The 23,428-nt window shown below is 39.7% G+C and overlaps 1 long non-coding RNA gene across 1 annotated transcript in view; it reads right to left on the reverse strand.

The window, feature by feature from the left end:
- LOC112989905 (uncharacterized) overlaps nucleotides 1-23,428 on the reverse strand; it is a 308,655-nt gene that overhangs the window by 202,785 nt on the left and 82,442 nt on the right. Inside the window, exons 6-7 of the long non-coding RNA XR_010389352.1 lie at nucleotides 2,531-2,573; nucleotides 423-518 (exon numbers count right to left, since the gene is read on the reverse strand). This is a non-coding gene — a long non-coding RNA (uncharacterized LOC112989905). The remainder of the gene's footprint in view (nucleotides 1-422; nucleotides 519-2,530; nucleotides 2,574-23,428) is intronic.

A 23,428-nucleotide genomic window follows, 5' to 3' on the forward strand; every position in this document is an offset into this window, starting at 1 on the left:
CTGGCACAGGTACCATGGAGCTGTGATCACCCAGAAAGGATGTAACAAGGGAGTTACAGATCAGAAATAATTTGTACTGACAATAATAGGTTGAGGCACCTGGAGAAGACGCACATGGAAACACTGTTCACTCTCTCTATTAATAGAGAATAAGGGGGAAATCAAAGGAATATAGCAGGTTGCAGATATGCAAGAAACAGTAGGAGATTCTTCCTCACATAGTTAAGCTGTTGAACTCACTGTCACAGGACATCACAGCTGCTAGATGTTTACAAGGATTCAAAAGGCAATTGGACAAATGCCCAGAATAAAAATCCATCAAGATCTAATAAATAGATACAACCTCCAGTGCAAGAAGTGCTTGAGCCACAGATCACCGGATGCTGGAACAGTATACAACGGAAATATCACTATATGCTTACCAAGTTCTTTTCCTCATCCATAGGCACCCACAGCTGGCCAACACAGATGTTTTATGCTCTTGTCCAAGTATTAAAGGACTAGGCACTGTATAAAAACTAAGGTACATAGGTTTAAAAAAAAAAAAAAGGAAATTACTGTTGGATAAAAATAACATGAGTTACCAAGCTTTGCACTGAGAAGCTGTGCCATGAAGTATTACGTACCTATGGGTACATAAACCCAAGTCTCCCAACTTATATTAGCCCCTTAATTTTCAGAAGCAGCAAATTTATTCACATATCTTAGAATATTAATTTTAAAATATGGGTTAAGTATGTACTAACCAATCCATCGTTCTATGGAGGTGGAGCAGAAATACTGTTACTGGCAAGGGAAGAAAGGATTGTAGGAGTATAATATTTCTTTGTCTAGGAATGGACTGAATGGACCTGTGGTTTCTTTGAATTCAGAATCACTCATCTTTCATCTGTGTAGCATAGTGTCAAGATAATGTTAGTACAACTGAGAAAAAGCAATCAAGTTGCCTAAAGGGCTTATCCCATTTGACAATGTTTACTGTTTCCATTTTCCAAAGATGGACAAACAGCTCCATCCAAATTAAAAGGGCAGGCAAGGGGTCAGTTCAATAGGCAAATGAGTTTTCATACATAGTTTACTGTTGTGCCAAGGTTTCAAGCAAATTACACGTTACAAAATGTTATGGCTCTACAGAATAAAACAGGTTTGTGTATGTTCTGCTTCAGGCATGTACCCCTAGGGGAAAAATGTTCCGACTGAATAATCCACCAAAATAAGCAGTTATGTAAGCAAGCAAGCAGGCATGGGGAAAAAAAAACAAAGTGAAGTAATGCGAAACAGGTGGACATTTTCCTTCCATCAGTATTTAATAAGCATTTATTAATCCTTATCACAGCTGAAAAATAGAAAATACAAAGGTCATATTACCTACAATAAATTCAAAAAGCAAAGCGTAATTCCTGAATGTCTATCTGAGGCACTGCATTTCAAGTTGCTGGTTTCACTCCACAGTTTGGGTTGAGACATCTGCATTCTTAATCTAGTCTTCAAAAGCTTTCCAGAACATAGTCCCAAATTCTTTGTCTCAAGTCATCAGGTCAGTCCCCACCAAAATTAGGACTGCAGCCCTGTAGTATCCGCACTGTGCCTCCATCCCCCGGATCAGTGTGCAGGGGCACACGTGGAGGAGAACGCCCTCTCGCAATACCCGCAGAAGCATTATCCCCACTTAGAACAGGATGCCCTTGCCCAACTCTTTGAGGCTTGAGGCTCAGTTAGCCACCAGGTCTCAGACGAGGCTGGCTTGCCACATCTAGTCAGTGGGGCCCCTGAGGGGGTAGGAAAAACTACAGTGCTCTGCTGCACATACCCAAAACGCAGACACCACATCAAGGGAGCATGAGTGGAAAACTTTAAAGCGGTCAGTCTCATACTGAGTCATGAGACCTGAGAGGTCTGTGCATTAATGTCACAGGACATCTCTCCTGGCAACGATATGCAAACATCCACTCAATGCTAACTATGCAGTTGTCACCATATCAACCTAGTACCTCATAGGAAGCATCTGATTTTGGGGGAACAGAATGAGTCAGACTTCTACATCTTGATAGACCAAGATGATAATAATCAGGCTGATATAACAGAAAGACACAAAGGGAAATGGGATTTTAATACACGTCTCCCTGTTTAGCTGTAGGGATAAAATATGCAAATGAATGACAGGACTTAAGACATTAGTTATGTCCTTCCTGAGAAAAGAATATTTAATTGCATGCATGTTCTTGTGAACACTGGCAATGAGGGCCATTTTAGCCTGGGGAGGAGAGCGCTAACAGCTTCAGATAGATTTAATTTTTGTTCTTGGATGTATGCAGCCACTCTTTAGCTTTGAATGTATGGTCTTTGCTTGCTTCAGTGCTCTTAGCATCAGCAGAGAGCAACAAGCATGCACATGCACAGGGAAAGAAAACTGTAAAGAGGAAGATCATTTGCAAAGCGTGAGTGGTTCACTGAAAGAAACAATCCCGTGAACTGCATGTAAAAGCAGAAGGGGTCAGGATGAATGGTAAGAGGCCACACAACCACTTACATTAATATTTTGCTTTAATTCTCTCCTAGTTGATGCTAAATTTCTGAAAGAAAAAAAACACAAGTTTAATAGTCAGGGTAAGTCTGCTGGAACACCACAGTATTTGGTGAGCCTAGAAGCACAGGAAAGGAGAGAAAGGAACCGAAGCTGTTTTGAATTTTTTACAAAAAGAAGAAAACTACCCATATATATAATTTGCTCACTCAGTACTGAGGGCTTTATGTCCTTATGCCATCATCAGCTATTGCACTGTAGAATACCATGCAGTAACACTCTCAGCTCCTAACTCTAGCTGGAGCATTTTTACACAGTGGGAGACAAAACCGCACCTGCTGCAACCTTTGAATTCCATTGTTATATGAATTCTACTCTGTACCTCAGCCACATCCCATCTCTTCTTGCAAAGACATTCATTGCGGCTTAACAGAGGAACATAATTATCAGGATATGGTTTGCATCTTCAGCACTAAATCTAGGATTTGGGGCATTACAACACCTCTGATCACTAACTGAACTTCTGGTTCTCTCCTGCTCTTTGGCTTTCCATATATTTCTAGTCCCCTCTCAGGAGGCTGTAGGCTGATATAGCAACGTACTGTCCTCAGCTTCTTTTGGAAAAAGTGAGAGATCAGAATTCAGCCACAGGCAGGGCACTAAGATAGCAAATAAAACAATTGGTGCCAGCATGCAGAAAATGGCAAACTGCATTGCACAAGCACTGAGTTGTGGAGCATCCTGATGATGTGCCGTATTGCGGTGGCAAAGCAATTATAGAGTTAGTCTTTCCTACTGAAAGAAAGGTGGCGGTTTCCATTTCCCCAAGCTACTGTTTCAGGCCTTTTACAGAATGAAACAGGATTAAATTGATTTCCACTTGACTCACCTGTAGATGTATAATTAATAATTACTAGAAATATAATTGCATTAAGAAAATCTGATACTAAAAAGCATGGATATATGACAAAAAGTAAATTCTATGACTACAGAACACACGGCCACTACACTAAATTAATTTACTCTTAAAGTAACCCTGTGACAGCTGCTCTTTTTCAGATGGGAATCAGGGGTACAAAGTGCTGAGAGAGTACAATTCCAGCTTTTTCTCTATGAGGACTCCATTTTTCTTTTTAAGTCTTTGAACTGTTTTTCCCCCTTAATAGAATGGCCAATGCCATAACCTTTAAGGGCAGTACCTGCCAGGCTCAAGTCTTCGGATCTCAAAGATAAACAGACACAGCTTACATAAAGCAGAATAGGCTGGGGAGGAAAAGACTGTTAGCCATGTCAAAGAGCAACTTGAAACCATCCTTAGGTTAGTTTAACAGAAATACTCCATACTAGGGAAAGTGTGCAGGGCAGGGACTGTCAGTACCATCAAGAGGTTTGGTTCTGCATTCAATTAGTACAATAGCACAGAACCATGCATAAAGGGACTAGAATTGTAGGTGCACTGTATCTTACTTTCCTCTCCAATACTGAATTCATGACAAAAATATTGGGAGAAGACAGGGAAAACTAATATCTGTAAACAATATCAAAGGAAACTCTACGAGAAGCATCAACTATGTATCTTTGAACAGGAAACATTCTTTCCTTTTACACTTCTTCCCCTAGGAAAAAAAAATCAGCTATTTCAGCTGAGCAACTGCATTTTATATCTGTGCTCTAGAAGAGGTGCTTAGGAAAGTTACCACTGTTTTCAAACCAGTAGTAACAATTAGCTTTTAACAAGTGCCTTTCAGAAGCAAAGACAGAAGTAATCTGCTTTAAGATAGGCTCATTTCTTTATCTACTCCAGAACAAGAGCTCTGTGCAGTATCAGCAACGCATGTCAAACTGCCTGAGAAAAGGTTTGCCTGTGAACTGCAGCAGGGACACAGATAAATGGTGTACATTTCAGAGGTTAGCTATAAGAGGCCTTACCTCCTACCCTTGCCTTGCCAAGGCACTTCATCACAAGCCTGCAATGAGAGAGCACCACCTGATAAACCAGAAACAGGAACTGTTATTTTTCAGCCCAAGATTTAACAGCAGCTGACAAACATCAAGGGCTTGGCCATGGCAGTACACCAGCAATGCACAGACCAAGCAGGGCAGTATCGTGCTCTCAGGAGCAAAGTGGGGCTGTAGCTTCAGGTCCTCCCTGTGGACCTAGTGCACGACTGTACCCAAACGGGCTAATTCCAGTAGGGCACAAAAGAAGGCAGAGGCGTAGACTTGCATCCTACATGGCAATTCTGGCACTGGCCACAAAGAGACAAACAGATGGATACATAAGCATTTGACCATAATACTTATCCAGACAAATAAAGAAAGGAAACTGAGCTACTGAGTAATGCTAAAGTGAGACCAGAACCCAGGAATTTGAATTACTATTCCACACACGCTCCCTTTCATGCCTCTGTGCATGTTCCCCTCTCAGCAACCCCAAAGTTCACAACTGGATTGAAGCTGTAATGTTTAGTGCTGCATCAATATACACAATTAGCACAGGGCAGTCTATTATCATAGAGCTGCTTCATAATGAACTATTTAATGGTTCAGTTAACAACTTTTAACAATTGCTCTTCTAATTTCCTCTTTTCACTAGTGCTTATTTATTTTATTCCACTCCTCCTCCCTCCTCTTGTCAGGCAAATATAAGTAGGAGAGACCTAATTATCTGAGGATATTGCTTTGTAGAAACTTTGCTAATGACTTATTCTTGCTACAGTGTCAGCTTCTTAAGTGTCAACAACTTCCTGGGAAGCCTCATCATTTTGTATGTGAACTTTGAAACTTACTAGAAAATTAATGACCAACCCATGTAACTTAATATATGAAAAACATGCGATTCAGAATTAGCTGAACATATCTGTTTACTTGTCTATGTATCTGCTTAGGTATTTGTGAAGAACATGCCATTGAGTTTATTCTGTAGGAAGAACTGAAGCCTCTGCCTCTAAACTTGGCTTTTATTACCTAGTTTAGCTGCTGTTAGCCTATGCCTTTAGCTCTCTTTTAGCCTCAGGGCAAGCTTTTCCAGAACAGAGACCTTGAATATGACCAGAGTAACAAATGTCAGCAGCCACGCCACATAAACATTGGTCTGAGCTCTCACAGTGGGCCTCGCTCCAAACTGTAAGCCCTTCCACTTCAGAAATCCACTCTTCAGATCTGTTTGTCCTACAGTCCCTAAATCAGTTCTGAAAAAAAAGCCTCCTCACATCTTTCGCTGGGGTGACACCGGGTGATAATGCTTGTGGTTCAATACTGTTGGAGGCACCTGTGCTTGCTTAACACAAGGAGAATACAAGTCTGTTCTTACTCTGCCAGGGTCAAAAATGCTGCTTTCTCCTCATGCACTAAAGCATTTTATCCCAATGGCTAGACCTATTCCCAGAATTTGACTGAACCTATCCCTGGTACTACACCTCAGTTCAGGTCTGCCTCAGCCCCAATGCAAGAATCCTGCCTGACAAGCCACTCTACCCCAGCCACTCACAATGGCAGATTCAGACCTCCTAGCTACTTATTTGGAGGGCTAAGCCTTAGCAGTTGAGGAAGTGTGAGAAAACCCACTGCATTAGTTCATCTGTTGTACATATCATCAGAACAGTACTGCAAATCAGACGATTTCACCTTGCTTGAATTAAGTCCTTCAGTTGCACTTGCTTCATCTTCATTGCCAAACTTTGTTTGCTCACTTTGTTCCCTGCTCTCCACAAACCATGGGACTGAATTAGCTACTGCATCCCAGCTACTCCCACAGAGTTACTGATGGAAAATGACTTGAATCAGAAGTCCCTTAAGTCTCCCAAAGATTGCATCCTCATCCAAGCCCTTACAGACATTCACATCTAGCTATTCTGGTACTTTCAGTAACTGTATATTTATGTCTCAGCCACACACTTATGCTCTTCCAAATCCCATGATTTATTTCTAACATTCATTATCTTTTAATAACAACTTACATGCAAAGGACTTAAAAGCTCTCTACAAATATTAATAAAATAAACCCTTCCAACACCCCACTATCCTTATTTTGAGGATGGAAAGTCAAAGGCATTCAGAGGTCAAGTGACTTGCTTATGTCAGTGACAAAGCTCAGAAGAAAGCCATGCCTAACCATTTCCCGATTTACTACTGTGCAAACATACGAAATCTATGCTATGTTAGGCATAAATTAGAAATTATGTGGTCAAACATACTGAAAGCAGCCTCAAAGCTATCATATCATTCAGAAGAGGATCACCAGAAAACAGCTAATTCGTGATTTAAGATTGACCCCAAGGAAGCAATTTGCTGTAATTGTACTACATGGTGCCATTACCATTTTGCAGGTTTCATGAGAATGGGCTGAGGCAATGCTAACATGAAAGAGAGGGTGGTTTTCTGGGTAGCAACTTTTCCCATGAAAGTTTGTCTGAAGGCCTGTAAAAGAAAATCAACCAAAGCTATGAAAGAAACTAAAGTATCACCTCTGAAAATATTCAGCTCCTTATAAATAACTCACAGCTTCTACAATAACTCTAGATGATATAGCAGCAAGATTCAATTCATACAGTGTGGTCTGGCAGGAGTGGCCAAGCAGTCTTGACCACACAAAACTACTTGAACATGGATAAAAACCTCTGCACAAAGAAGAACCAAAAGAACCAGAACATTCGCATTTTCAGGCAGGTTATAGTTTCACATGGTGCCAAACCCCTCAAAAGGGCTATTATCCTGTGTATACAGCACCAGATTACCATAAGAAGAGTTGTTTCTGCAGATAGGAAAGATCACACAAGGGCTCTCACAAGATTTCAGCATTTCAGGAATTATATTAAGTGCCACTGTCTCCAACCTCTGCCTTATGACTCAGCCTCCAAAGACCGCATGATATGTAAACCAAAAACAGACAAAACAGGTTTCAGCTTGTCTTTGATCAGAAAGGATGGCAAGCAGGAAAATCTGGTTCAATGCTGCTCTTTTCGGGGTATATACTTTTCCACTGTATCACAGTAATCTTCAAGAAGAACACACTTCTGTTCCCCCCCAATAACCAGACAAAATACAAGATTCTAAAACTGCTTTTCCTTCTCTGTAAGCGGCTGCAGCCTCACCAATAACCAGTATAAAGCAACAAGGACAGGAGGCACAGAATCCAAAATGCAAGTTTCACCAGCATTTATGTTTCTACAAACTGTGCTGACAGCAAAATATTGAGAAAATGGGAATGATGTACTCTAACTTTATATATTATGCTATGCATCTTCAAAATGTTCCATCTACTTTGAATAAAGATAGCCCATAGCTACCCCCCAGCCTAAAAACATCCAGCATACCCAAACATTAAAATTTCCTGCTTGTACCCTTTATGCTTGAAGGGGATCCATGCAAGTAGAAGTGTGGTTTTCCCTGAGTTCTGATTGCTTCTTTGGCATCTAAATGAGGCCTGTTTACAAATCTGAGCATGACAATAAATGCCAAACCCATGAAAACTGACCTTTACCTTCTTAAGGTGGGGTTGATACTCTAGAACGGACTAACCAGGCAAGGTATAATCTTCCAACAGAAGTTCATACTCAAAAATGTTTTTCCTAAATCTAGACAGAACTGCACTGGTCTGGATCAAGAGCCTTAAAAATGACAAAATGCAAAACAATTACAAAACATAGCCTTTAAAAAGTTTCCTCAAATCACATCCTCTAAGATGGTAGGGTGCATTTATTAGCTCCTAGTGGAAACTGAAGAAACAGAGGGAAGGTAAGAAATGAGGATTTTTTCTTAAAGGCTGATTTGCACACTACTAGTTCATGCCAATAATGCTATTAAAAGGTTATTTCTCATGGGGACAACCTCCTGATACACTTCAGCTTGGTTATCAGCAGCTGCTTATCAGAGGCCTTAAGAAGGGGCTAGTTAGCAGGCACTGTCTATCTGTACACATCATTTCCAGGTGGAGAAAGGAAGAGAAAGATTATGATGTTGCTTTGATATTACATGGGGACTACATATATACATTCTGTACCAAAGCTGAAGATGTCATCATGTTGCTAATTCAGCCATCATCATAATGTCTATGTACCTACATATTATTTAGATTCCTATTGCATCTTCAAGAAAAAAAAAAACACAGAGGAAAGCTACAACTTCACTAATACTCTGTTTATTTTAATGTAGAAGCACCTACAATTACAGTAACCATAGCTGATTAGCTCCATTAAGGTTAACTGCAGCTGAATGTAATTTAAAGATTCATTTGAAGTGAATTATATGTTCTTCTAATATTCGACATTTTCATATGGCATAAAAGGGGCTGGTAAGAAAATGCATTTATTACTAGTCAGTCCCTGTAAGGTCTAAGAAGTATCAGGGAGATTTTTCTTCTTTTGAATGATTTTGCATATACCTGTTTTTCCTCTCAGGTTTAGACCCTGAAACAGGACCTTATAATCACAAAACCCTAAGCAACTTTCCTCTGCAATTCAGTCCACGTTGGGTACCTCATAAGACGAGTAATGTATATCCCAAATCAGTCTGGAAAATCTGGACTACAAGATACTTGGCTGTATTTACATTTCTTTCTCTTCAGAGTATGCTCTCTCTCTTCAGAGTATCATCCTTCCAGCTCATAAAACTATTTTGTATTTCTTTAAGTTCTTCACAGAATATACCATTTATATCATCATCTTGCACTGTGTCAGTGGGAACAAATACACTGATAAGGACAATATTGTACCATCTCCCTTTTATCTTCAGAGAGTTTCAAAGGCTATGACAGATGACAATCAGCATATTTAGTATTTTTCATTTAATGCCTTATAGTATTTCCACCCTTGTAAAACAGTTTGATTCTGAGACCCTTTCACCATCTCAACATTTGCAAGGCTGAAACGTTCACCTGATGATCTTTTAGCTGTTCCTTGACATGTTGGAAGACTCTAAGTTGAAACAGTACCCAGGCTAAACTCAGTTTTCTCCCTAAGTCACACTAGCGTCATTTGTACTCTCCCACAGACTAAGAATTTCTTCACAACACTGCTGCTTTACTTTATGGACAATCCTCAGTCTCAAGGTCTGGTGTCTCCAGTTCTTCACAAGTCTTGTGTCACATTAAGGAATACGGGTGGCAAACAGGATACACATTCTCTGATAGTTACTTCTCCAATAGTTACTTCCAAATATAAAGAATAAAGCAGAAAAATGACCAAGCTACATGCACCCACTATCTTTCAGAGAACTATTTGTGTGAGCGTACCCAAGAGTGTGGTACTGTTGGCAAAGACAAACATCTGTTCATGTCAAGAAAAACAACTTGTAATACCATCTCATCTGCCCACAACATATCATCAATATGATCTCTCAGAAAAGTTACTAGGTAACTATAATTACTTCCCTTTATTGCAAAATCTTTACATTCTCCTTCTGGAATACCATCTTCTCTTAGAATTTGTCTTCTCTCTCTCTCCTACCGGTTTTGCTTGTATTAAGCATTTCTGCTTCTTCCTCACTCCCATGCCCTTGCCCTGCCCCCTAGATAGCTTCTGTTTTCATCACTCCCAAGTACCCTTTCACTAGAAAGATATCTTATTTTCTTATCTGTTGTGTTTGGGGGTAGAAGCAGGGAGGTGGGTTTTTTTGTTTTTGTTTGTTTGTTTGTTTTGTTTTTTTAAAGGAGATCTGAAAGCCCAAGCTCTTAACTGAGCCTTCACAGTGTCTCCAGAGTCATTAAGGCTTACAAAACAATGCTTTTAATTTGGCTGTCCTAGAAAAGAATCAGAGAAGCACATTTACGGAAGCTGTGGCAAAAAGTATTAAGTAGCACTGTCTTTTGCAGGTCAGAACTTTAAGCATGCATGAGCATGTTTAGATTTTGGGAACTATTCAGGGGACCTAGCAGGGATGCAGACAGTGCTATGGATCAGGTTGTAGCCACTAGGCTGGGAGACAGGCGTCCACAACATAAAACACACATTCAGGAAACGAAAAGCTAAGATGGATACCAAACTGAAGGGACATGCAGGAACATCAGCAGAGGTCAGAAAAACAAGGCATCGAATAACACCAAGAAAGTTAACCGATATCTGACTGGGAGAGTAATTGTCTGCTGATAATTTGTCGGTTTGACATAGTAATACATGGCTTTGTTTTAGGCTCTAGTCTAAGAAAAAAAAAAACCAAAACATCTTGTAGCTCAAGCCGCAAGTACAGGATAACCTCAGACATATTTAGCCAATTTCTTAGTCCAAAACAGAAGAGAGCAGGAATCCATACTTTGGTAGTTTAGTACAATATGGAAGACAGAAAGCAGTATCTCATTCACAGACTGGTAAAGGATGACTTTGAGATGGATTAAGGAGACTACAACACCCTCCGAAGACATACCTGGCTTTGAGTAAAATAGTTCTTTATAGAGGTGTTTTAAAATTGCATCCCCAGCTTCAATCAAGGGCATCTTGATGTAACAGGAATGCGGTTCAGAGGAACTCAAGTGACAAAGTGCTAAAGAATGTTTTACATAAGAGAATCACAGCATGAGGAGACTTGCTAAGAACTCTGCTGGCAGGATTCAAGGAAGAACTGAGCAACTTTAATAAGATCAGGGTAAATGAAAGCAAAATAAAAAAATGAAAAGAAAGGCCAGTGTAATGGAAATCTTGTCCGACTACAAAGGCTGAAGAGATGAAAGGCAAAAGGAACTTCATGTGTTTTCTACCTTCTTGTTTTTGGTCTCGGATGCACAGGCGTTTCTCTGCAGATGTCAGCAAGTCAGAAAGCAAATCAAAAGAAACAGCTCTGATCTGGGTAGTGTGCTTTTGAAAGTGAATAGATCTACAGAGGGTGTAAAGTGGCACATCAGGCCACCTGGATATTGAGGGGCAGCAGATGAGAAGGAGGATGAACTACACCAGCTCCTAAATGAGAAGGCTGGTAGAAGAGAAGGCTGTTTTGCTGGAACTTTTATTAGGAATCACTTGTGTAACAGCACTTTAGGCCTCAGCTTTGGCTCACTTTCCTGTACAGAACAAGTGCTCTTGGACAAGAGACCTCAAGGAGCTAACCCCTGGATAAGAGAGCTACAGATAGCTACGCTCTCCTCAAACTGTTTCCAGAAAGCCTGCAAAACACTGAGCCAAAGCCCTTTCTTTGCTTACATTTTGCTAGAGTTTGAGAATATTGTGAAGTTAAAAGAAACTGCCTAGGTGTCATGATTTGTAAATCAACATTTTTAGATGTAGCTTATCTTTTAAGATCATTGACTGGTTCAAGAATTTTTGACATCCAGAGAATTGTCTTAAAATTGTAGCAAGTGAACAAGTTGGATCCATAGATAGGTGAAACAGTAAATGTAATATTTTTGATGAGGTAAAAAAGCAAAAGAAAAGAGGAAAAAAGTGAAATAAGTATCTAAGTTGATATAATTTTAAACAAGCTTTTGAAATTTGGTCTAAAGCTTAATTAGACAGCAGGTTTCTCATGAAGTTCAGGCGATGCACACTAGTGTAATTATTCTGATGAAAAAATAAAGGGCTCGAAAGAGCAAGTTGAAAGATAGCATTCAAAGGAATGATCATGATCTCTTTCATTTATGTTTCAGCAACACATTAATTTGAAGTCTATCCTTACTGCAACATAAAAATGGGATGGATATGTAAGCAAGCACGATTTGTTAGCCTGTGAGAAAGGTCGAACTAATCCCTGCAATGCTTCTGCTGTTCTCCTTGAACTTTGTGATTTTCTTCCACTAATATTCATGTAACTACACTTACTGAGCAAAGCAAATTTCATTCCCAGGTGCTGATATTCAGAGAGCGAGTTTTACATTTACTTATATGAACACTCACACTATTCAAAATGATGAAGGAATCAAAAAAGCATCATCTGACTTAATTTACAGCTTATCAATTAAGCTCAAATTACCAAAATAAAGCACAAAAATTATGCCCATCTATATAAAAATATTAGATCTTTTGATTGCAAATACATTTGCTGATGTAAAACACTGGTCATTAAAACAAGTCAAGTTCCTCACAGGCCCATTAGCAGCTTTACGTTAACTATTGCACAAAGTTCATACTAGTAAGTGGAACACCATAACAACTGGACAAAAAAGGACAGGTCAAGTTACATAATACAAACATTAAATTTTGACCAGTGCCTGAACTAGCTGTGCTGTTTGAGTTTCTTTAGAAAGTTAGTTTCCTTTCTCTTTAAGTTTCATATTATTCTGCTACCCATTTTTATTGAGAGCTATAAATAGAAATACTGGAAAACAGAACATACTCAAGAACCACATGAATCAGGCTATTCCTCTTCTGTTTCAAACCCAGAGGTGCCAAAAACCTCAAAGGAAAGTCTGTTCTAATGAGATTTCTCCTCCAAAGATTTTTGGATCCACTTGAATACACATTTGAACCCTTCAGGGTCTATCTGACCAGGAAAGAAGTGCTGGCCAACCTTCATATTCTCATGAGGCCAAGTCATGACATGGAACGTCTTGTTGTGCTGGAAGTGATAAAGCAATGAAACTAACAGCTTTATCGGAATTAAAAGGCTGAAACTGAATCACGAAAAGACCAAGATAATTAATTAGCACTCAGTATCTTTATCAGGTTGTTTAGTATCATATCTCAACTGCTATTGCAATGCATTTCCACAAAACCAAAAGATAAGTTTCATGTGTAATAAATGAAGGTGCAATCTCTCTTTATCAGGACACGTTGACATCTGTGCTGACTTTCATTTGAGGATACAAGATTAAGATGCCAACTGAATGACAGTGACCTTAAATTGAGTGATCCAGGGCAGAGTAAATTGACAGAAATACACAACAGTTTTGCAGAAAGCAGAGGATTTGCTGGCTGACAGCTTTTAAGCACAGCAGCTTTCTAGGCACTAGGGAACTGTACATTTTGCTGTTGCTTCTGCATGTTGCTGCTTTAGTCATTTAAATTGCTGTGCAAAACAGTAAACATTTGTGAGTGAAACATTCCAGGAGTATAGCATTTGCACTTATCTTCTCCCTCTCGGAAGCAGAATAAACTACAACATGAGTGCAACTCATTAACCAGTCTAAAGTCCCTATAATACCACAGAGACATGAGTCTTACCAACAACTTGAACATTTGCTCTCATTTTGACCAAAAAGTTCTAGCTAAAAAGGACTGTGGGAAACAAGACGATCATGGACTGTGATTCGGTGGACTAACGCAGATTAGCAGGTTGAGCTGAAGATGAGTTTGGAGGTAGCTGAGCATACAACCCAGGTTTCGCAGGTTTTTGAACACTGAAGCACAAGTTTGGCTATTGATTAGGCGTTGGTAAGAGGGAGGGATATTTCTCTATATCTGTTCTCCTAAACAACACTAGGGACATAGCAGCATCCCTAGTCCATGGAGCTAGCTCTGCAGTTCCCATGAAGACAAGTATGATTATTAAGTGATTGAAAGGGACATGAATAGCAGAGAGGAAGGTCCCTTCTGTCCCATTTTCTTAAAAATTCTAGTCACTGTAGCGCATTGCCAAGTTTATTTTTTTAAGCAGCTAATAGAGTTCATCTCATTTCAATTCTGGTCCCTACAATTTCAGATCTTAGATTAAAAAATGACAATGCCAAGAACTGAGATGACATTAATAAGAGCAATGAAACGGGAGGCTTAAGAGCAGACTTGGGCATAGGCAGAATATTGAACAACGCTGCACTGCGTGCTAAACAGCAGTTCCGTGCTTGCTGCACTTCAGGTAAAGTAATCCGATGACTTAAAGATGTCATCACTGGCCTCACTGAAATGAATAGAGAGAAACAACTACAGAATTTGGTTTATTGTTTGAAAAGCCCAAAGGCTTTCTGCAAAGAAATGCAGTGTTCTGTCAGACATAAATGATAAAAGACTCCATACTGTTGGCCTCTTCTATGTACTTGCAACATCTTTGCTACATATAGAGGGTAAAGGAAGGAATGCATATAACCACCCTTTCCATTATCATCAATCTTTATCTTACTAAGCAGCATCCTATGTTTCTAAGCCAAAGATGGTGGGTTTTGTCAGCAGTCCTGTATTTCTGGAGCAGACAGGGATTGGTAGTTTTTGTGCAGGCTTGTTTGGCCAAAGATTATCATATGTTACTCCAAAGAGAGAAGCTTTTCTTTTTTTTGTTGTTTTTTTCCCCCTCCTTTGCCATGTCCCCCATCATAAATTACTTGATAGAAGTTTTTGATAGTATGAAACATAAGCCAAGAGCAGATTTTAGTTGGTATTCAGCACTGATATCTTAATTACAAGTAGGCAAAAAACCAAGAGAGATCATCCAAACACACTGTTTGGACTTTTACATTAATTCCTTTCACCTGTGTTTATCCTTCAGAAGCACTGCCATGAACTAGGCTCCTGACAGAGCGCGTCATGAAAACACCTAATTTCTAATCAGTATCACAAAACGCTTCAAATTAAAGTTACAATTTCCCATCACTAGTATTCACACTAAAACTCAGTATCTGCTACTAACTTAAGCTATAGAAATAAAGTCACCCGCATCTCAAATGAGTCAGCTGGAATTCTGAGTTCAGCATATATGAACCAACTGACTGTGAATAAGCTTCCACACAGGAATTACAGAAACTAGCCATGAAGGAATGAGAAAAGCCGATTTACTTCAGAAACTTTCAAACATAAAAGGTGAGAGATTCACCGAATACTGTATTCATTTCAACCAATCATGCAGAGAAGAAAGGCTTTGCAGAGGATCAGTTGAAGGTCTGGGTCCCTAATTAGTCCAATGGATTTTTGCACAGAGATGAGCACAGCCCAGAAGGATGCCAGATGGGAGCAGCAGTCAGGCAAGTGATACAATTAGGGTCTGACAACACTTCCACAATACAGAACCAAGTCAGAGCCTGCCAGCTGTTGGTATTCATTGCAAAGAACAAAGCAAACAACTCGAAGGAAAAACTAAGTCCTGCTGCAGGACATTAAACTAATTTATTGTAAACATAAGAAAAACAAATGCATGGTAAGCATGACTAGACACTGCACTGAACAGTTTGTGCTGTTCAGAAAAGACAAACAGCAGTAAAGAAACAGGAAGTGGTACATAGTCAAATCAGAGGTAGAAGCATACAAGCAAGGAATCAGAAATGTGGTGCAATTACTTAAAAAGAAGAGGCAAAGTGATCTTGGCAACTACAAGGCTTGACCTCAATCACAAAAAATATGAAAAAATGATTACTAGTGCATATATAAAATATACTGAAGGACGATCTAGTATTGTTACTTATTATGGTAACTGATTTTCTATGGAAATTTGGGAAGATCTAATCCATTGGGATTCAGAAAAGTATTCAATATGGTCCCAGATAGGAAATATTATTTAGGATGAAGGAGATGGGGTGTAGTTCCAAACTGCAAGATGACTAAAGTAGCAGTTAACAATACTGTGAAAGAGAACTGTTGGTGATTATGGTTTTACAGAAGTTATAATTTTTTTTTTTTAAATAAACAGGATGCAAGGAGAAGAAAAAATACTAATGATGTTTCTGGTGACAGAAAACAGAGATGCATTGTCAACAAAGTCTTTCAGGAAGCCCTTATTGCTGATGACTGTCAAAAGCATTGAAAAAAATTGTGTTTCATAGCACAGCTGTACTTTCAGGCACACTAGTTCTGTACCAGAACTAGGATTCTGCTATGAAATAGAGAATCATCACTTAGAAGTGATATAAAGAACAGAAGTCTGGGACTATTAGCTCATCACTGTAGGTACCAAGAAATGTAACTTTGAGCATGACAAACTCAGCTCCAGGATATGCACAAGGTAAAGTATTTCCAGTGAAACATAATGGAATTGTATAATGCTATTGTACAAAGCGATATCAGAACAAAGCAATTCTACTCATTCATGTTCAAGAAAAAATAATTTAAATTAGAACAGAGACAAAAAGTGCTCCTGAACGGAAAGAAAGTTATTTTACAAAAGGCAACTGTTTGTCCAAGCAAAATGCACGCTGATCAAGAGTGCAATTGCTCTGTTACCATAAAGAGGAGGAAAATTAGGTAAGCTACAGAACATAAAAATTAGTACATATGAACTAGCAAAACATACAGTTGGCACAGGAATAAGAAAAGAAATTTAACTATTAAAGCACTGGGGTTCTTGAACAACAAGAAATTAGGAAGAAGGCCAGAAAAACCACCTAGGTTTAAGACAGAGCTAATAACAGTATGATAAACATTCTGTGATATATTCTGGACTTCAAAGGCCTAAGCACTTGCTCCTAGCCCTAATTTGGGTGTTCTCCCTCATTCCTCTCTGCCAACTTCTCCGCAGCTTACCAATTCACATAGCATCAGCTCCAGGTAGGGGATCTCACATCCAGCCTGTTCTTGATGCCTTGACTACTGATCTCACTGCTTGTATCAGAATCCTGTTGTCATATAAGAAGGGTGTTGTCAGTAGCTCTTTAAATGGTAATTAAAAAGAAGAATCCCAGGAAATCAAAACCTTAACACAGTGTAGGATCAGACTGGATGCTGCACCTTTGATCAAAATCTTAAACAGGATGATAGCACAGTACTGGTTTACTCCAGAGAATTAATAACGAATTACTGTATAAAAGAGTTCTGTTTACAGAAAAATAGATATTTGTATTTATGCTCATGTTTCTCTTACTAAAAGATATTCTCGAGTGTAAGTAGGGAAAGGACTAAACTGGAATCAAGGCTGTATTTGCTGTGTTCTTGATTAGAGCCACCAGAATCCAAAGCAGTACAGATCTCTCCATGAAATGCCACAGAAACATGAAACTTGAATTTTAGGTAGAAGACAGATTCATCCACTTTCAGAGAACAGCCTCTGCCTTGTAAATTAAAGAGCATCTCTGTAGTTGAGGGGCTATGACAGGCAGTTGAGCAGTTCAGGTCCCTCCCTGCTAAAAGACTTAATGCTACACACCACCTACTGTAGAGACTGATGATTATCTGCTAACTCCAGTGATTTGGAAAGAGGGCTCGCAAAATCTTTATCTGTTTTCTGGCATATTAACTGGACTGAGTTACACTCCAAACTAGCATAACTGCCAGAGAAGTCCCTCTGATGGCCACTATAAACAGCTGCATTGAATTCTTGCCCATTTTCCCTGTGAAAGCAAGCCACTAGGTCTGGACTATTACAAATCCCTTTCTGTTAGGGCAGCTCGGCACGTCTCACAGTCTGTGAGAGGGGAAATACTGCAGCTCCCCAAGGAGCTCTGTAAGAATTTCCTTGGAAATAAGGCTCCTCAGTGCTGAGAGAAAGTGAGGTGCAGTGCAGCACCCCACATCGCCCCCCACCCCGGGCAGAGCGGGCAGGTGATAAGTAACCTCAGCCAGCATGGGAGCGCACTCTTGCTTCTGTGAGCAGTAGCAAGCCCACTCACCTTAGCAGTGAGGAAACCCTGTGTGTCCAGGAGAAATAACGTGCAGGAGAGAAATAGAGATTGCAAACCTCAAGGGAAAAAAAGCAAAAAGCAAGAAAGCTGAGCTTAACACAGGAAGCACAGGGTCAGCAGTTACAACAGCTGTACCAGACCAAACTTCTGACAGAATACCACCCACAACACTGGTATTGAAGGCACTTCGCATTCTGTGCATGTGGTAGAATTGTCTAGGTCCAAATATGTACAAATCGAGGTCCCAAAATCCCTGAAGATTCTTTCAAAATTTATCTTCCATTGTCATCTCAATTCCTAAGCAATTTCATCCAGCATCAGTTGCACCTGTGGCTTGCCTAAGTCTTGAAAGAGTGCCCATGTATTTCATATTCCACACCTACTAAGGTCGTTATTAAATGGTGATTCTGCTGTACATAACTAAATTAAAATTCTTACCTAGTTGAAGGACTAATTTAATCTGAATGAAAGTTAATAAAACTCTCTGCTGGGAAAAAAAGGTGTGTTGAGTTATTTGGTGGCTCCTGATTCCACAATTCCCATCACATGATTTCTGATCAAAATCCTTTCCAACATAATTGCAGGATGAAGGAATATGTGAAAATTATATTAATTGAAAGGCGTTTTCAAAGGCAGTTAGTGCTAATGAGTCCAGCAACAAAAACTATAGCCAGCTATAAAAGTAAAACAGCATGACACTTAACCCTTTGCTAAGAATGATAATTATCAAGAAGGTCAGGCTTAGTATTAATGAGGTGGCATTTTTATTTCAGTGAGATTAAGTTTAACAAGGCAATTGGCCCCATGCAGAGAGAAACAGTTGCTAAGTACCATCCAAAGCAACACAGGTGGATGTAACGTCGCCCACTCAGGAAATGCTAATGACCACGCAGTCACTCCAGCCTCTTTGAAATCCATGGCACAGGGATACCTCTGGGAGTTTCAAAGGCATATGAATGATTAGGGAGACTAAATCCCTGAGCTTGTTATCTAAAGTCACTTGGGCACTCGACCCCCACACACACAAAAAAAACCCACACAGCCTAATTCTACTCTCCACCACAAGCACTTAAATGGACAATGTGGAGGTAAGATACTAGCAGTCCTTACCTTCACCCAGTGCAATCAGCAGACCAAAACCTTGCCACAGCACTCAAGCAAGTCAAATCGCACAGTGTAGTCTGTGATGGAGAACATCTAACTGCCCTTGTCCTGACAAGTGAAGTTCAGCATCTTCATCTGTAGGATGATTTTTATATTCACAAGAATGCTAGTTTCTAAACTATCCGCATAATCTCTTGCCTCTTCAACAGCACAGCGGGGGGGCAGGGGGAACCTTTGGAGTTAAGGGAAACATTATTAATATGAACCCCACAGATCACCTCCTACTACTACTGCTACTCCAACTAGGTAGGAATGGATTTGAGTTTTCTTTCTGGAGTACTGAGAAAGAGATCACATACACTTTGCTCACCACTTCTGCAGAAGCAACAGCATGACTTGAACTAGCTTTGACTATTGATCTCACTCTATGCCACACTCACAGTCCCCATTTTCATTGCATCACGAAGCATTGGACCCGATTTTTCCTACTAGGCATATCTGCGGCTTAGCAATGGATAGTAAAGGGTAAAGCACAGACTTCGTCCTTCATTCCTCCTCCCTTATAAAGATGTCTCCCTAATCTTGCATACAGGCTGTATCAAGCAGCATATATCTGGCATGAGGCACTCTCCCAAGTAGGCAAGTGCACACCATTGAAAGCAGGGTTTACAGCTAGTATGTTCCTTGGGCACTGATTTTTATTGCCACTCTTTGTCCATCACTTCAGCACTCGCTGGAGGTTTGAATTCTCCTGGCTCACAGTTCCTTGTTCTCTACGCCACAAAGCATACATCAGGCCCGCATCCTCACAGACGTTATCCCTCATCGTCCACTTCAGAATGAACAGAGCAATAGGGAAACCAAGGAAAAACAGTCTGCTTAGACATACCAATATGTACAACTGTGTGGTATTTAGGCAAGTAGCTCTTTGTCTCTGTTTCAGTATCTTGCTGCTTTTCAGCAAGCATCGCCTCTTGGCAGTCATTCAGGAATCCTGAAATGTTTTCAAATATCACATCAAATATGCTATCAAATATAGCCTTCTACTCCTGAATTATTAGTTCCAATACCATATAGACTGAGATAAAACTTCTCATTATAGAATGGCCATTTGGAAATCTAAACATAACAAATCCCTTTCCTAGTGAGCAAGCATCTGCACTGCAGGCACGAGCATCAGAGCTGGCACCTTTGTTGGCGGTCTCAGCATAGATACCTTGCTCAGTATAGCATTAAGCAGGCTAGAGGGGCTGAATTCTGACTCTCAGAATTAGTCTCCACAAATCAGACCTGAAAGCAGTGTCACAAAAGTTTCAGAAAAAGGCTCAAAGTAACAAACTAGCATTCCAGTTGTCCGTACTCTGCCTGGATTGATCTTGAGAAGACCTGTGCATCTGTAATTTATTTATTTTTTTTTAAAAAAAATAAGTCAGTCCTTAGAGCTGCCAGATCAGTCTCTTCCATGGGCCTGACAATAATACATTTTTCTCCAGCATTTTCAGTGCTTTACAATATTCAAAAAGGCCTAGTGAATGAGGAGAACTTTGACTAAAGAATAATGCCACCTGGCCAGGCCTGCAGCAAGTACTGTCAGACACTTCCCACAACCAGGTTTCTGGAAGTCCTCTCCATTCTTTCAATCCAGAAAATTGTATATGTGGTTACAGTGATTACCGAAGTCCATAAAGCCTAAGAAATTGGTCATCTCCAGCATTTAATAGCCAAGACTCTATTAACACAGGTTAATGTGCTGATAAACTATTTGTTAACAGGAGTAATTGACAAATTGTGAAAAAATTACACTACATAATGAATGATGCTGGGGAAGATGTACAGCAGGACAGGAACAGCATCTGTGTATACAGCAGTGGTAACAGACTCCAGAATGTTACTTAATTTTTTGACTATTCTTCCAACTAATCAGAGTAGACTTCTAGTTTGGGGGCACAACAATTAAGATGCAGACATCATTAGATGTGAACACATGACTGAGGTCAAAATCTGCCTTGTGTTAAAACTACACTAATTACGTTCTGTCAGCATTTTCAGTTGCTCCGATCCCTGAACCTAAGTCTGGTGATAAGCCAGATATGCCAGCTTGCAATGCTCCATACCTCCACCCTCAGCTCCTCTGTAAGAAACACCTCACAGTACCATCATTCTCTGGGTATTAGATAGCTTCGGGGGATTTGATCACGGTTGCCTGAGAAGCTATTGAAATTTATACACAGGTTCAGCCCACAAAGACAACAGCTTCAACACTAGGGAAATCCAAGCCTCTCCCTTTTTGTCCAGTGGAGGATAGGAGTATTGAGACTTAACTTGGTTCATTTTACCATATTAAGGGTAAGCTGGTCTTTCTGTTCTTGCATCTTTGTTTGCAATAGTGTCATTAGACTGTTGTCCTCAAGAGGCCTCCCCACGCAGATTCATATGCTGGAAGAGGATTTATCATGCATTCAGAAGCTTGATGGTCCAGAATTTGTTCCTGTGACAACAGTGCTCAGAAGTGGAAGCTTCCTGTAAAATCATGTCACAGGAAAGCAGTTAAACTCCTTTTGACAAAAATGACACAGGATGAAAAGTTGATAATATTTAGTAGAGCTAGGGCATTGGATGATGCCATGTCTCATTTCATATCCTGGGAATTGTCCTGTCCATGTAACCTGTTCTCATCACCACACTATTCCATGTTCATAATTTCTACTAGGTCCTGAAACTGTCCCTATTCACTAGACACCCAGAATGGGTAGGCAGCCAGCTGCCTGCATATCATTGATAAAAAAGCCAAAGGAGCTAGAATACCTACAGCAAGACAGGGGAACCAAAGCAGACAGTGGACAGTATATCCTTGTCCTTCTACAGCAGGTTCTGCAACACTGAATCATGCTCTGAGACAGAAACAAGAGGAGAAAGTTGGTCCTGGCTGTCACCAACAGCACCCAGAAATCTGCAAGATGCATTGCTATCCCAGTTTTTGATATCTGTGTCAGATGGATGTGGGTAAGTGGCTGAATCTAATGGCAAATGACTAACCAGAGTCCATTACCCCATGCACCATAGCTGGACTGAATGACAAACCAAACAAAAATAGGATCTCAAAGCAAGCACAGGAAGCCTCTCCACAACCACCTGCTGTTGCTTCCCATGGTTACAACTCTCTCCCCTCTGCCCAGGAGACTTGCCAGTTTGCTGGCTTCTTCAAATAGGTCAGCAATTCCTGTATATTAAGCTACAGTAGAAACAAAGACTTTGGGGCTTTCTCCCCTGTTTGGCTTAAGAGTGCTCTAATGAGGCTAAAAAAACATGGACTCAAATTTGGGGGGGGGGGGGGGAAACAAGTCTTTGTGTGAAAAATTCCCTAGTCTCATATCCTCAAAAAAAAAAAAAAAAAAAAAAATTCTTGTCCCACTCACTACTAAAAACAAGATGTGTTTCAAAATTTCAAGGCAGTAGCCTTCCTCCCCTCCCCCATTTTTCTTGTGCTTCTATTTGTTCAACCTGTTGCATTCAATTTGCAATGTCCAGATTTTATTTCATTACTTTCACTTTTCCATACTCCTTTTTGACACTATAGCTTTCCAGAGGCTGAAGTTTTGAAATGCTAAGGAAGAAAATAAACAAGCAAGAAACTATTCAAGTTGTTCCCTTCCACTAGCAAAAAAATAAATAAAATAAAAAGGATCAGTAAGAGAGGAAAAGGAAGAAATGTATGTTACCTCTTGTTTTCAAAATTAAATGGAAGGCATGGAGGGAAGAAATAAGATGAATGTTTGAAGAAAGTTTTGCAAATATTTTAAAAACTAGTCTCAACATTTCACAAAGACAGCAGTGAAACTGGACAGAGTCAGAAGCTAGGTAGGGCTCTAAAAAAGGTACAATCAGGCAGTACTCAGTAGCAAATCTGAGTAAAGCCACATAGTTCAAGAGTTTTAAAATATTTGAATAAAAACAAACCTGTCCTTCCAGATTTTCCCAGCAAAACAAGATTACTGTAATTTCTATTGTTACAGCAAGAATTAATTTCTTTATAGCACAGAATGAATTATCACCATTCCATATTTTTTACAGAAGTTTTATTATAAGAATAAATTTGTCCTTCCTTTTACCTTTTTGTTTGCAACCATTCTGGTAACATAATTCACCTTTCACAGGCATTCATATGATTCCACAAAAGGGTACAGGGGTTTCTTTTAGAGACTGCTTATCAATAAATGTGTCATAGTACATAACGGAAGCACATCTCTGAATGAGACTGTTTAAAGTACAAACTTTATTCAGTATAATTACACCTTAAAAATAAACAAACCTAACTTTCCCAGTTTAATTCTGAAAAGTATCAGTTTTAAAGTAATTAATTTTGGAGACACCACTAATAAATCTTAATATTTCTCAAGGAGGAA

The sequence above is a fragment of the Dromaius novaehollandiae genome, chromosome 5 (genome assembly GCF_036370855.1).
Source record: "Dromaius novaehollandiae isolate bDroNov1 chromosome 5, bDroNov1.hap1, whole genome shotgun sequence".
Taxonomy (NCBI): domain Eukaryota; kingdom Metazoa; phylum Chordata; class Aves; order Casuariiformes; family Dromaiidae; genus Dromaius; species Dromaius novaehollandiae.